Raw genomic sequence first — 15941 nt, 5'->3', positions numbered from 1 at the left:
CTGGCTATATAAGCCACACCCAGGCATACAACCCTTGCTTCACGATACTCTGCCCAAGGCAGCGTGACGCTCACCAGTACCAGCTCCTGCAATCAAAGAAGAAGGAAACAGACACTGCAAAACGGACCCGCGACCCTCGCAATACTTACCTGGTGATATTTTTCAGCTTGCTGATCCCGCTGCATCATCCTGGTGTTCTGCTGTCATTCCGCCCAGCTCCCCATCATCGCTGCTCCAGCTGACACCGGCAGAGGGAAGAACAGAAGACAGCAAGCTAAATACAGAGCAAGAAAGCAGCGCACGCAAGGGTAGAGCGGCGCATGTGACAAAAGAGACATAAGCCAAAATACAGAGCAGCAGAGAAAGCAGCGCATGCAAGGGAGGAGCAGACAGTAAGCGAAATGCAGAGCAAGTGAAGCACGCAGAGCAGAGACAGTCGGGCAACGGCGCGAGAAAAGCAGCGCATGTAGGGGCAATCACAGTTCTTAGTGATCTACATAACGCTGGGAGCACGCGCTAAGGAGCCACCAACAGCACAGTGCTAGGGAGGCACCACCAACACCACGTGAAAACTGCCATAAAGAACACTAAACCAACGCCACAGTAGGCCTGGGCTTGGAACTCAAAACCAGTGACATAACTGTTTCCCACAGGGACACAGACTTGCACCCCTGCCAGAGTGAAAGCAGGACGGAGAGCACCCTTTCAATCTATATAAGGTGAGTGAAACCCACAGAGTAACCTGGGAATACAGCGAAGGCGGGAGGTAAAGGGGGAGAGACCGACAGACACCAGTACCCACAACACACACCCCTGTGCCCTTATTCTAGGAGCAGCCCCTAGAGAATCCAGACTCCAGGGGTCCAAGCATGCCCAGCTGCAAAGGGGTTCCGGGCGCTCCTGCAGAGATAAGGTGAGCATAACATTATGCTATACCCATTATTTTGCATAGCATTGTTAATGTGCAGTGTCTCTGCTATAAAAGATATAATATCTAGAGATAAGACAAGCGCTGTGTCAGTTCAGTTCTACGGGACCATCTGAGACTTTTTTTTATCTAATAAACCGTGTTTTCCATTGCAAAGAGGTGCAGTGATTATTTGGCCTTCTTGAATTATTTTTGTGGGTGGTTTTTGGGTTACTTTCCTTTCAGAAACATTGGAAAACATAATGACATGTCTGCCACTGCATACCGAGGCATTGCCCTTTCTCTCACAAGTCAACGATAATCCCAGATAAATCAGTGGGAATATGATGATCACCATCCGACCACTCTGAGTATTCAACGTTGTGACAAAAAATCCCAGAGAGGTGCTGGCCTCTGGGTTTATGTGGAGGAGGTGCCGGATGACGGCTAAGTCCCCCACAGTTACCTGGGCTGTGTGTCAGCTGATAAAAACTCTAGTGACCTTAGAACCCTACTTATGGGTAAAACTACATGTGTCTGGCTTAAATCATGTTCTGAACCTTGTGAAGACACATTTCATGATATGTTGCCAGGCTGTATATTATATGATTGGTTTGGTCCAGACATCTGCTTACATTTCAACCAGTCAAACAGTGCCAGCAAATGCAGTATGCAGATAGAAGATGTGCCACACCGGTGTCCATAATGCACTAATGCCAGTGTAAGAAAACCTGTCCATGTTTGCTCCAACATTCCACCTCTTTCTACACCTGCTGACCCCTGCACTCACTATCCTTACCTTCGGCCCCCACACACATTACATAAAGTATTGTATTGTTCAATCTATATTGCACTTAATGCTGGATTACATTCACACACTTTCCTCAAACCCGTATACACCGACACAGACACATGCAAAGATGCATTCACAGAGACAGACAACCCCTTACATGAATGCAAGCATACATACATAAATACACACGCTCATGGACATACATACAAAACACACACTTTTTCTTCTGCACTTACCTACTCACTCTGCTTCAGCTCTCCTGTCACCACACACTGATCTAGATAGTCCCTCTGTGCATCTGCTGACAAGAACTAGACTGGTTCAAGACACCTGTCAGTCAGGGCCATGCTATTCAAGCACAGGATCAGAGGCAGAGGGGCCAAACCTGTGACACTCCACTGGCCTCTCAATGTAAAAATCTACTGCAACATTTGAACAGATCTCTTCAGGCTGTGGTCAGAACATAAAGGAAATAGGATTGCCCTGGGACATGCCCCCTCAAGGCACCTCCCATCAACATCAAGCCCAGTCTGGTGACCACCACAGCATACACGATTGCACTTTCACTGCCCTGTCTGTCTCTGCAGTAGCACAACAAGCTAGGTGAAAGTTCTAAGTTTTGAATTTGAATCAAAACATACATCTTTACAGCTAGCACAACAAACACGCATGGTTGGTGCCAACAAACCACCCACCTCTGCTCTTGTTGCCATTCAACAACCCATGCATTCAAATGTAAGTGTCCCTTTCAGCAGAAGGTGGATGATGAGGACTTGGAGGCCCCACACTAATATTTTATCAATCATATGACTGCACATATGAAGGATGGATATCTGCTTGTCCAATGGCTGATCGGAAATGATGCAACCCTGCTCCATGTTGCTAAACTGAGCTCTCCTTCTTGGCACAGAATTTGTATGGTTGTATTTCTAAACTACTCACCTGATATCGTACAATGTGAATGCAAGTATTTAGCACAGCCAGGGTTATTGTGTCTCTCAACAAGGAAGCCACCCTGAGTCTAATGACTAAAATCAAATATTAATTCAAATGGCCAAGTATCACATGTTGGTTGTCTGGGGCAAGACATCTCTGCTCAGGCAACCAGTCAGGTTACAGAAGTGGAGGTATTGTAGGGATCCTCTTTCTTTCACTATGAAACAGTGAAGAACAGGCCTTAGTATAAATGGGTTCATCGACCAGGGTGCACCTTCAGTGCCTCTAACCTGGACTGGAGAGACGGGAGAAATAAATTGAGGTCACTGGGTGTCCCCGGTGAAATGTATTTGAAATCAAATTGATTAAAAAATAAATCCCCACTGCCAACCCCATGCCAACCCCATGACAGTGGATGCACACTGTCCCAACTGGAATCGTTGTGTTGTAACAGGGATAGTAAGCTAAAGAAAAGTAAGTCTTGAGGTTGGAGATCGTATAAGATGGAATAGGAGGGTAGTCAGTATAGGAGCATGTTTCAACGGGTAAGCATGCAAGGAGGTAGCTAAACTGATGTGCCACAGAAAAACTGCAGTGTGTCAGAAAAGGCCAAAAAGACAAAAGATGTTGTAGGATGACCCTCATAACTTCTGTTTAGTTTAGTTTATTTATGTGTAGAGCGCTCCACGCCCTCGGGCATCTGGGCACTTTCAACTCAAACAACATAATAGTGGTTACAAGAGCAATTCATAGAGTGTTGGCATGTTGCCTAGTGCAGGTCATGTGAAGGCAAGTGGTTTAGAACATGGTGGGTGATAATGACAGAAGGGGCACAAATGGAGCACGGTAGATAAAAACACATATATTTGCAAGTAGTCTTCATTCGTAGACTATTTTGTGTGCCTATGGCTTGATCCTGCAAGCCTTTTGCACTGATACACAATTTAAAACAGTCTGACCCCATAAAATAGGTATCTGGTAATATTATCCCCAATATATGGTCGCCACACATAATGTCGCCAGGAAAAATTTGTGGTGACATTATATATGGTGACCATATATGTTGGGTCAAGGGGAGCGGGGGTTAAAGTGGTGTCCACCGCATGTTAAATGTGACAATGTCCCTACAGATTTTTGGCAGCTTTTTTGCCAGGCGACATTTTTGCGGGGACATTATCACATGGAACCATAAAATAGAGAGGGCAAAATAAAACTTTCCATTACGGCATCAACATTAATAAGATCAAAAATACATAAAAAGTCAAAATATATGCAGCATAGCGTAATTCACAGTATATACAATATAACATTGATCATATGGGTTTCAAGTAATCGCATTAACCTTTAAAATCTAGTCAATCAACAGTAAGAATGCAAGTATTTGTCAGCAAGCTATGCGGTTAATTGCTTAGAAACCCATTCCCCGATGTGGTACCCAGCAGCTGTGATTACCAATGACTCTGCAGAGCAAATGTTGGCCCAGGACTGATCGAGCCGGGCCTGCTGAAAGAGCTGAAGAATTTCCCATAGCCCTCAATGTAATATTCAATCAGACCCTGGCAATTAGTCAGTGCGTGTCTAGCTGTGGCAATGCTAGTCCTGCAGATGCACCCTATTCTTTCTGCCAAAGGTAAGCCCTTCCAGGCCTCAACATATTCCAGTACTGGTAAGATGTTAAGGTGTAGATAAAGAATACATCCTATCAAATCTGGGTGATGCAGCTTAGTAAGATAGCCACTTGGATGGTTGGGAGAAAAGCCTTGCATAGCACATCTCTTTTTTGTACATAGTTTGGACAGGACTGGGAATGGCCCCATGTCAAGATCTTATCTTTCCATTTAGAAAGAAATGCGCGTGCTTTGTTCTCAGCAAACAAGTTCAAGCCAATGGTATCGAGATGTGCCTTCACTGTGGCTAAAAGGTCCCCATAAGAACGGTTCCCAGGCCGGAGATGATCTTGGTCCACAGTGAGGCTCAGCAGCCACGGATCTTTGCTGACAGCATACTTCTCACCATTTCCCAGAGTGACAAGAGAGATGGTAACCCAGGCTCAAGCCTCAGGGCTTCCACTGGGACTGCCCTAGTTTGGCCCAGCAAAGCACAGCCGTTTCCTTTCCACTTCATCAAGCCAGGTTACATGGCAACCAGGCAATACATCCAGGACATATAGTATCCTGGAGTTTATGCTTTTTTCATACACCTCGAGCAGGCCCACTATGGAACGGCCCAATCTCTTGTGCAAATGAAGCCCTTAACAGCTTGCTACTTCCTGATGGTCTTAGGTGGCAGTGCTTCCATATAAAATGTACGAGTTGGACAATTCTTAATTGGCACACCCAGATAGATGTAACTGTCAACAATCTCAAGGAATTCGCCCCCAAATGCCAAGAAAAGAGCTTGTTGCCTCATATTCTCTAACCTATTACCATCATTTTAGTTTTACTCGGATTTATTCTCAACTTGTTTGTCATGGCATATAGCTAAAGACAGGGTTCTCATTTGACCAAAATGCCAGGGGTAGAGGAAGTTACATCACACAACCCTTGACCTCTGATGACATCACAGGAAGTGTGGCGAAGTGACATCATGGAAGTGATGGAACACAACCTTTCAGTCCTTGACAAAACAAGAAGTGGCATAACATAGCATTGTTCCTAAGTACACTACAAAAAATATGTTTACGGTATCACTATAATGGGGTATACATTTCATACAGGAATCGATCACAATATGTATCATTAAAATCAGTGTGTATAGGCACATATTACTATGAATGCAAGCAGATATCCAAGGTCAAATGATAATAATGTGTTATTATATAGCACTTATGCTTAAGCGCTTTATATAGAACAAATATGCATACAAAATCACCCAAACTTTGTTGGTTCTCATTTATCGACCTCAGAAGGAGGAAAGGCTGAGTTGAGGTGTTTAAGAAAAGACTAAATCAGTATTCACCCCCTGAGGTGTGCCTGAAATAAACCTTCAATGAATCTAGCACTTATTGTATAGAAGTCCAGAAAGACAAAATATTTGTTATTGCTATTATTTCTTATTTAGGGTCACTGCTGAAAGTTTTACCCTTGTGGCACACCGTTGTATTTTTTTAAGAGACCTGAACTAGAAAGCCAGCCACTCCAGAAACAAAGAGCCACATGGCGCTGGCCACAGCACAGAGCTTACAAAATATATATATTTTGTTTGAGTAATTCCTTTTAGGGATAGCAAAGGAGACCTCAAGGGTCGCACCTGTGACCCCTGGTGACCCCCACATGACGTCCCTGCATAAAGAGCTTCTAAGGAACGCTGCAGACCTATAGATGTGTGATCCATCAACACCATACCATCAGCATACGAGTGCTAAGCCAGACTCCCATTGCTGAGCTTAGGCAGAAAATGATGACACGTCTGCAGTGCATCATCCATGTCGGTGACATACAAGTTAAAAAGGAGAGGTGCCAACGCACACTGCGTCAACCCCCTATCACTCCAACTTCCCCCAGAGTCTGCACCGGGACACACTATCGAAAGAGAGAGATATAGGTGGCAATTTGCCTGACAATAAGTGTCCATCATTAAAAGCTGTAGGGCCCATATGAAATGGATTGTACTGCAGCCTGTTCTGAATCTCATCTGCTGGCATTTAATTAGATTAGCTGACTAAGCCCACTTATTTAGTTGGCTCAATAATATGGTGTCAAAAATCTTTCCACTAAAGTCCAGCATAGCCAGTAAGTGAAAGTTATTCGGGTCTGAACAGTACACGTCCCCTTTCTATGCACCGGGACAAGTATGGATTCATGCCAGCGACTGGGAATCTTACCTTTTTTTTTACATCAAATGAAAACAGTCCTAAAAGAGGTGAGCCCAGAATTAGGGGTTTCCTTTGATCACTGTGTTTGCAATACCGTCTCCCCCACGGGCTCTACACGCCTTGATTTTGTTAATAATAGTAAGAATAGCTTCTAAATCACACGCAAAAGAAGCACAAGCTTCTGACACGCGAAACACAAGAGGCATTGCGCGGACCCGTTGTTCATCCCACTACACATTCTCAATATGGGATACCCAATTGTAGACTATGGCTATCCACAGCAATCACACATAACAATTGTTCCCTCAAACATATTATGCCACTCCCACACAGCTGACCCACCGCTTCAAACTGTATGTGGCTCTTCCCACGATCATGGCCACCACATACAAATGATCATGTAGCTTCATCAGAGGACAACCACATCTTCATGACTGCACTGTCTACCCTCCCAAGCTACTTACACTAGGAGGGATGGTGCTCCCTTACCGCTTTGTCCAGTCAATGCAGGCAAGGTGTGTCTACATTCCTCAGTCAATCCTGACACATGATCACAATTGTAGTGGCACTAAAACATGCGAGAAAATTGAGATGGAGTGTGAGGGGGGTTTGAGAGATTCCCATTGCACTGTTCCCCATGTAATGTTGGGCATCCAACATTCCGGATATGATTCCAGGGATTTGGCAACACTGGGGGTCACTGTGGCATATAGGTAGCTGTCAAATATGGCAATGTGATACCCCTGATTGTGGTAGTGCACAGAGGTTTTACTTTGATCTTCACCCAGCCTGCATGTCTTCATACATAGGATGTACAGTATAGTGTGATCATCTGACAGTTATCCCCTGTCTTACTTTCGGAATGGTCAGGGGGGTGATAGCATTTCCTGGAAGAGGTAAAAGGAGGATGTCAAGACCACCCTCCCGAAATCCCTGTTGCAGGGCATGGGACATGAACAGTGAAAAATGCTTCCATTAACCCGAGATAGAAAACCAGTAGGTGTCTTTTGTACACTCAATGCGGTATGGTCATGACACATGGAGTCCCATATAAGGCTCTTCTCCTGTTCCAGAATGATGGTGGTGTGGGGGCGGGAGTTAGGGATTATGCATCCACCTGCTCCTCTAAATTAGTGCTGTACAAAGTACCAAGTACCAATAAAGTACCAATAAATAATAGACAGGCACCCACATTTGATGGGTGATTTTGTGATCCTAATGTAGACTGCATTTATTGCCATAGAGTGAGAATGGGCATAGAGATGTGGGGAAGTGGATGCCACCCTTGACACGAAGGTTAGCTGCCAGTCAGTCCTAGAGGTACCAGATAGGATAAATCAAGGTGAGTTTTTTAAGGTGTTTGCCAACCTAGTGTCCAGACGTCACTGTGGAACAGTCTTATAGAGTTGTATTGAAGGTACTAATACAGTGACAAATAGGGGGGTACACCTACCACCTTTGAAAGTAAGCAAGGGAGACAGGGTACCCTCTAGGGGGAAGAAACACAGGAACACAAAAAACGGCATTCTCCCCTTGAAAGAAGATGCTGCGTGGAAACACAGGTAGGAGGAATAAAGTATGTGCACTATGGGCCCACAGGACTGTTGTATTAGCGCTAGATGGGGAATAAATAAACCCGGTAAACACATTCAACAGGGATTCTCCCAGGAAGGGCCCTGCTGGTAAACCCTGCTCTAAACACATGATCACCAACCCACGGGTCAGGGAGGAGGGAGACAGAGCTCAAACTGTACATCACAAGCAGCTAAGATAACACTGGGTGATGTAATGACAGGCGGCAAGCCAATCCTGCAGCCACGCAGGGGTAGAAGGAAAGTGGACTTGAGCCAGAGAACTGTTCACACGGCCATAAGTGCCTATCGGCAGGTGGCTATTGGAATGGGAAACTGGACCAAGGGGCGTTCTTGGGAGGGCCAATCAAAAGGTATGTTTCAATGTCTTTGGGAGGTGGCCAGCTTTCAGAGTATCCACTACAGGGTTTGCGATGGGCGATTTCTAGAATGAACCGTGTGAATGGCTCCCTTCCCACCAGAATCAGGGTGTCTCGTGTTCTTTCCTCAATGGTGCTAACCAATGGCAGTATAATACATTTCCAGCAATCAGCACAACGTTATTTTACTAATTGCAGACTGTTGCTGGGAGGGGTGAGAATCAATTTGGCACCACACGGGGAGGCAATGAGTTGGTATACTGTTGATGTCTTAGCACCAATCACATTCTACTAACATACGCTAGATCTGAGGATATGACATAGTCCCACAAATTAGCACCCTGGGAACCGTCACAAGAGGTGAAAAGTTTGAGCTACAATTGTTTCTAATTCGTTGACTATTGTTTTCTTAGTATAAAACTAATGTTCACTGTATGCGCTGTTATCTCTCCTTCCCCCTGTCAGCTCTCATCAACCATTGATGTCCATGTTCTGTTTGATTTGTGCTCACCCAGCTGTAATAAACAGTGTTGCTTCTTGCCTGTTGTGTGCTCCTTTTTTACTATGAGTTTGATGGTGGGATCAGAGGACCCCTGAGTACAGAACAATCCTATTTTAACTCTAGAAATGTAACATTTCATGCAGCATCTACCATTGCATATCTACCATTGCCACCCTTGATTTTATTTCCAATAAAACTTGATGTTTCCCCACAGTGGTCCAGATTCAAAGTGTGGTGGTAATGGTGAATTCATGCAGTATGCCACATAGCATCTTCATTTACCTCCTATCTGATTGTGAATAATCATGTAAGAAGTGAATGATTATGAGGTCAAATGCATTATAAAAAAAATTCCACAGAGGTCTAACTCTATACGAAATGTACGGGACGGGGTTTGTATTTGTATTTTATTAGATTAGTAGAGCACTTTCGTCAAAGCACTTGACAATAGGTACAATTTTAAAAGGGGAAATTATGAAATGAGGTGGTTACAACAGAAGCTAAGAGGAAGAGAGAGATGGAAGAATGTGTTTTTTTATTGAGTGCAGAACATATGAACGGAAGAGGAAGCACAAATGAGTAGTGAAGAGTTTTCCAATGTGCTGGGACAAGGAGCAAAAAGATGCAAAAGCATGGTTTCTAAGGAACGGAAAGAAGAAAAAGAGAGTGAGAGCAAAGAGAACATGTTGTAGTATAAAAAGATGCAAGACAGAAAAGATAACAGGGAGCATTACCGTGCAGGGCTTCATAGACAATGCAAAGAAAATGGAAAAGAAGATAGAAGTCAAAAGAAAGAAGAGAAGCAGAACAATGGGAGGGATTAACCGAGGAACGAGGTGGCAAAAGGAAGAGTAGGCAGATAGCTGAGATAAAGACAGAGCATAGCGGACTAAGATGGGACATAGGACACCAAGCAGAAGGACAGAGCAGTAGTTGAGTTGAGAAAAAATAAGTGAGTAGATCAGGAGTTTAGTAGCCTGGGAATGAAAGGAAAGGGTGAGCCCAAGAGAGATTATAAAGATGGAAATGGGAAGAACGGCAGCATTAGAAATATAAAGAGAGAAGGAAAGGGAGGGTTTAAAGATCACCCCAAGATTACGAGCAGAGGAAGAGAAAGGAAGAGTGGAAGGTGGGAATAGACGACCAGGAGGAGGAGGAGACAAAGAGGTGTGAAGGATTCCAATCGGGCGTCAGACACCAGACCAGGACCCTTGGTCTCAGCCTAGGATGTGGCGCTCAGTGAGAATACTTTTTCTTTATTTTCTACGAATTCAAATTGAGCTGATACCCAACCCATCTCACACCCCCTTTTACAAATACCCCGGGTCACAATGGACCATTAACCAGGCCTACGGGTGGTAATACAATATTTATTTATTTTTATTTCAAAGGAAATCACACAATTTTTATATTGGGCATCAATCACCAATGGGGTGATAATTACAATGAAAACCACTGAAATACACTTGTGTAACCTTCTACAAGAACATAGTCAAAGCACACATGTATGGGAGCACTTTTTCAATGTGGTTAGATAGCACCCGAGTTAAGGTTTCCCACAGCAATTTTCCCTCAAACCACAATTAATCAAGTTCTGAGTGGATAGAAAGGAGCAGGAGGGAGTCAGGGATATGAGGCAGCAAACAGAATCAAATAAGAGGCAAACATTGATTTAATTAATTAATTATATGTGTGGTTAAATAATGATGTACGTATGTTTTATCACAGTATCAGGGATGTTATATCACTAGCAACTATAAGGTAAGTTATCACAAAAGGCATACAGTTCAAGAGCAACTTTAAATTGAGAACACAGTGCAGTCAAAATCACACGTGAAAAAGTTGCAGTCTACACTTTTTGGGGTCTTAAATGTCAAACTTTTTTTTTAAACGGGGGAAATATACAGAATCGGAATGTGGTTTTTAGGCTGGGGAATAGGTGTACATCACAGGGATCATATAGGAGTGAAAGAGTAACTCTAGCTTGATAACTGGATGACATTTTCGGTATGGAAGGAGGTTCAGTTTTGGGAAAATAAAGTAGTTAAAAGAGAAAATCAATTTGGAAAGAAAGGACACGTTTTACTTAAACTAGATTATCACGAAGTGTAAGAGGATTCAATTCAACACTACAGCTAAGTCAACACCTAGTCTATAATACTGAATTAAAACCCTTATTGATATACTTTATGTCCAGTTCATGCGTTCTGGATGACTACCCCTATATAACACCCCTCTCTCAGAATCCCCCTGACCCCACTGAGCCAAGAAGTAGTTCTGTTTTGCAAGTTTAAAGGTTTATTTGATAACTTAAACAATATATATTATATCACGCTTTATATTAAATTAATAATTGGATACCACACTTAATCTGGTATGATAAAGATTAACAACGGAGAATCTGGCACTAGCACACTTCTTGATAATCACTAAGGAGTTGACATGAAATGGATAAGGTAGCAACAATACTTTTATGGTTTCAAATGGATGCAATGTGGAATGAAATGCAGTAAAGAAAATAACTTGATAGGATTTCAGCAAAAAACAATGTAATCACTTTCTTGGACAATTCACCCCCCCCCTTTTTATGCAATGCAAGGAAATGGAGGGAAGCACACAGTTCTCAGAAATGCAATCAAATGTGATTCAGTTCACCCCAGCAACTTAGACTACAGAAGTTGAAAACACAGGCAAAATGCTTTTATATGTGCTGGCAATGGAGTGAAAATATGTTAAAATGCTTTTAATTCCCTGTAGAGGTTCAGGGTGAGTGGTATCAAGTTAATATTAGTCCAGGCTCACACTAGCAATGATTCAGGGATGATTAGCAGGTTAAACGAATTCCTGGCAAATGGAAGGCAAGCAGCATCAGATTTTTACACGTGGAGAAGTTTGCAAATCGCGGTAAAATTCGCGAATGCGCCGAACGCTATTACAGAGGAACTACAAGGACTATCTCTATCGTTTTGGGGTCCTAGGAAAGCCTAGGATCTCAGCTTCCAGATGAAAGTTACTGCAAGTCTCTACGACAAACGGTCGCGGAGATATGAGCGATTAAATAAAGGTCGTTTTTCAGATTTGAAATTTTAAAAGCTCAAAATGACAAGTGCAGCTTACAACTAGAAAATGACAAGTGACAGCTAGGCGGCAGTTCTACTTAGATTAAAATAGATTGAATTATATTATTTTAACTAAGAGATTGGTTCTGCACAGTTTTGCTAGGTACTCACACTATATTCTTGAATTAAATGGGCCTTGTCACGGATCTGGTCAGGTTTTGGACTGGACTCTGCACTTCACAGTGATCGGGGTCAGCTCTGCTCTCTCTCTCTGGGTACAGCACTGCTTCTGGATTCTGGAGATTGAGGGATTTGAAGTCTCTGTTTATCTTGGAGTCTAAGTGTTGGCTCTTTGAAGGTTGATGGAGGTAAGTATGGATTTTTCCGGCAGAGCTTCCAGCTGCAGATGGAAATGAAGGTCCCTATCTGTCCTGACTGTCTGCTTTTATGGGTTTTGAGAGTGGGTGTGTATGCAGCATCACTAGACCCTACCCCTCTCCACTTGCCATTGGTCCAGCTTTCATTTCTCCCCTGATTGGGGGAGCTAAGTTGTGTCAGAGTGATGTCATTTTATGGCTTGCAGAGAGGACACTCCCCTGTCAAATTGCACACATTCTATATTTGATAACAAAAGACATATTTGCACAGGTACACATTTGTTTAAAATGACATACACACATGAGGCATTACTGATGTTAGCCCCTGTTCTGACTCTGGCGTTTCTAGGAGCTTGCATCCAGAAATGGCAATATTTTGCGCATTTTAATGTGCTAAACAACATTGTATCTTCATTAAATTTTATACAACTGTTCCTCACATATCTACCCACATACCAATGCATTTTCGTTTGTCTAGCTGAAACAGGGAGTCTGTAATATTAATAAACAGCAGGGTTTTGTCCCAGAATATCCCACAATTTGGAGTTTGGGCTTGAATTAAAGGTACATTTTTTAAATTAAGTCTCTCAAAGTTATACATTTCTGTCATTTGATTACAAAGAGTTATCAGTGTTTTTGTAAAATATATATTTTACTTTCAATTCAGTCCTCAGAGTGTTGGAGTCCGCCTCCAAGACTTGGGTGGGTCAGTCACATGCATCCTCTGGCAGGCAGGCCTTTGTTGACAGTAAAACAGTAAAAATCAACATATTCCTTTCAGAGGAAAGGGTCCTTTGTGTGGTGTCTGGCAAGCTGACATCAGGAGGCCAGGGAGCCACTTTGCATTTAATTAACAGAACCCTGTTATTTCCTGGCTTCTTGTGTTGAGTTCTGAAGTGTCAAGAGTTCTCAGGACAGGCAACCCCTTTGAACTTTTAATGACATGGGACCCCTTTCTTTGCACTTAGACAGTTTTGCAAGACAGCTCTCCTGTCAGAGTTTAGACCGCTAGCGCCACCATCAGGATTTTGTGGTTACTGCATCCATCCTTGGGATTTTTTTTTTTAGATTGATTCATTTCAGCACGTGATATTACATGGAGTATATTGTCCATGTTCAGTACATGGCATTGGTGTGTTTCTGCAGTAAAGTAATTCTGTGCCCATGATTTTGCCATATTTGACATTCAAGAAAAATGAATTCCCAACAGTATGGGTTTGCTTTTGGCAATCAGCATTGCCTCTCTGAGCTCACAACATAGGCGAAATGGGATTTTCCTGTGCATTTTCTGGGAAGCTCTGGCCATCATGATGTTTTCCATGTCAGTACTGCACAGTTTTGAGGTAGGGCTCGGATGCATGGTTAAATACATCCCACAAGCCCCCCTCTTGCGATGGCCATTCGGTTTCACTGATGGGACCCGCAAGATCTGGGATGTAGTTCTCATCTTCTTCCGGTAGATGGCACAGTTCAGCATCTTCTTCTCCATCCGGTACTGATCGATGGGTTCGCCTCGTCGGTCCTGATGGGAATATTGGGCGGTACCCCGAGCCCATTGCGTCTCTGCTCCCGGTCTCCGGATCGTCCTCCTTGGCCAGTCTCAAGGTCTTCTTTCTCCTAGGACGACAAAGGAAGAGCGGCAATACCTACTCATAATGGTTTTTCCACCAATGTTGAGATAGTGGGGCAGCATATGCATTTCATCATAACGAAACATTACATTCTTATTTTGAAAAAAAACCAGTATAACTAAGAGACAGTTTCATGCAAATCACAATATTTTAGAGACTAGATGTGGTATGTTTTATGATTGGAACTGAATTAGTCTGAGAGAGTACCCGCTAGGATTCCAGAGGATTCCTCCAGTTGTTGCAGAGTGTGCCTGGGATGGCAACATTTCAACTGGTTTATGTGGACCCACTTGTCTTCCCCCGCTGCCAAAGGACCTTTGGGGATGTGGATTTTGTAGGCCACAGGGGAGATCTTGTCGATGATCTCAAAGGGTCCCTTCCATGTAGGCAAAAATTTGCGCTGCGTGGCCTGGTTCCTTTGGAAGTTGTATAGATAGACCCGGTCCCCCACCTGATATTCCTTTCTGGAAGTCTTCAGGTCATAGTGGGTCTTCATGCTATCAGCCGATCTTTCTAGATTCCGCTGAGCATAAGCAAAAGCATGTTGAAGGTGTTTCCTTAAATTCTCCACATACTCATGAGTTGTGGAGGCATTTATCAGTGTCTGCTCTTGGGTCCTGTAGAGCAAATGCTGCGGAAGCACCATCTTGAGTCCAGTCATCAACTCAAATGGTGACATTTTGGTTGCAGATGAAGGGGTAGATCTGATGGCCATTAGGACCAGAGGTAATCGGATATCCCAACTTGGCCCAGAATCTGCCACAAACCTCTTTAATATGCTCACAATTGTCCGGTTATATCTCTCTACTGCCCCAGAAGAAGCTGGTCTATAAGCAATATGCAGCTTCCTTTTGACCCCCAGTATCTCCCACATCTTTGTCATTACTTCACTGGTGAAGTGGCTACCTCTGTCTGACTCAATCCTTTGAGGTAGACCAAAACGGGAAAAGATGTGGTTAATCATCAAGGCAGCTGCAGTTTCTGCCTTGCAATTTGGGGCTGGGAGACATTCCACCCACTTGGTAAACAAGCATGTCACAGTCAACATGTACTTATTCCCCCTAGCCGAGCGAATCACAGGGCCTACAAAGTCGATTTGTAAATCTGACCATGGCAGGGTCATCCCCCTCTTTTGTAAAGGCGCCCGGTGTGTGAGGGATGTCGGCTGAAATTGTGCACACACAAGACAACCCTTCAAATATTGGTCGAGGTCCTGCCCCATGTGTGGCCAGTATGCAACCTCTCTTAAGATTTCCAGTGTTGTGTGAAACCCCCTATGACCGGCGGTGGCCGCATCATGGGCGTGACTTAACATCAGGCTTCGGAATGAGGTAGGAACCACCCACTGATCGTGGCCAGCTTTGGATTTCCTTACCAACAAACCGTCTTGGATCCGGAACATTTTTGGACATTTCATCAACACTCTTAGGTCCTCTTTCCCAATGTAATCGGTATCCGTCAGGGGAAAGTTCTCAGGGTCCTCAAGGTGCTGGTAAAATTTACCAATTATTGGATCCCCCTTCTGAGCGGTAATCAAATCAGCATCAGGGGTCTCCTTACTCCATTGTGCAATTGAAAGGTCGTTGTGAGCATTTGTCTGGGACCTAGTGATAGCAGTGACCTGGATTTCCCCCAACAGGGGCTCAATCTCAATTAGATCCCCTTGGATGGCCCCGGTTTTGGCCAGCTGATCAGCTAAGTCATTTCCAGTTTTGTCTGGTCCCTCTACTTTGGAATGACCCTTGATCTTTTTCCAATAGATGGTCATCTCATTCGAGGTGACCAGATCATCAATGTTTTGGATCAACTTCCCATGTTTCAAGGGTTTGTTGTTAGCACATAACATGCCTCTGGTTTTCCAATTAACCAGGTGCTCCACGAACCCGTTCCGTACATAATCCGAATCTGTGATTATGACCAGTTCGCGGAGTTGATGCTGGACAGCAGTGAGGATGGCCTGATGCACAGCCA

The sequence above is a fragment of the Ambystoma mexicanum genome, chromosome 6p (genome assembly GCF_040938575.1).
Source record: "Ambystoma mexicanum isolate Mex_15411 chromosome 6p, UKY_AmexF1_1, whole genome shotgun sequence".
Classification (NCBI taxonomy): domain Eukaryota; kingdom Metazoa; phylum Chordata; class Amphibia; order Caudata; family Ambystomatidae; genus Ambystoma; species Ambystoma mexicanum.
This window is presented reverse-complemented; position numbering follows the sequence as displayed.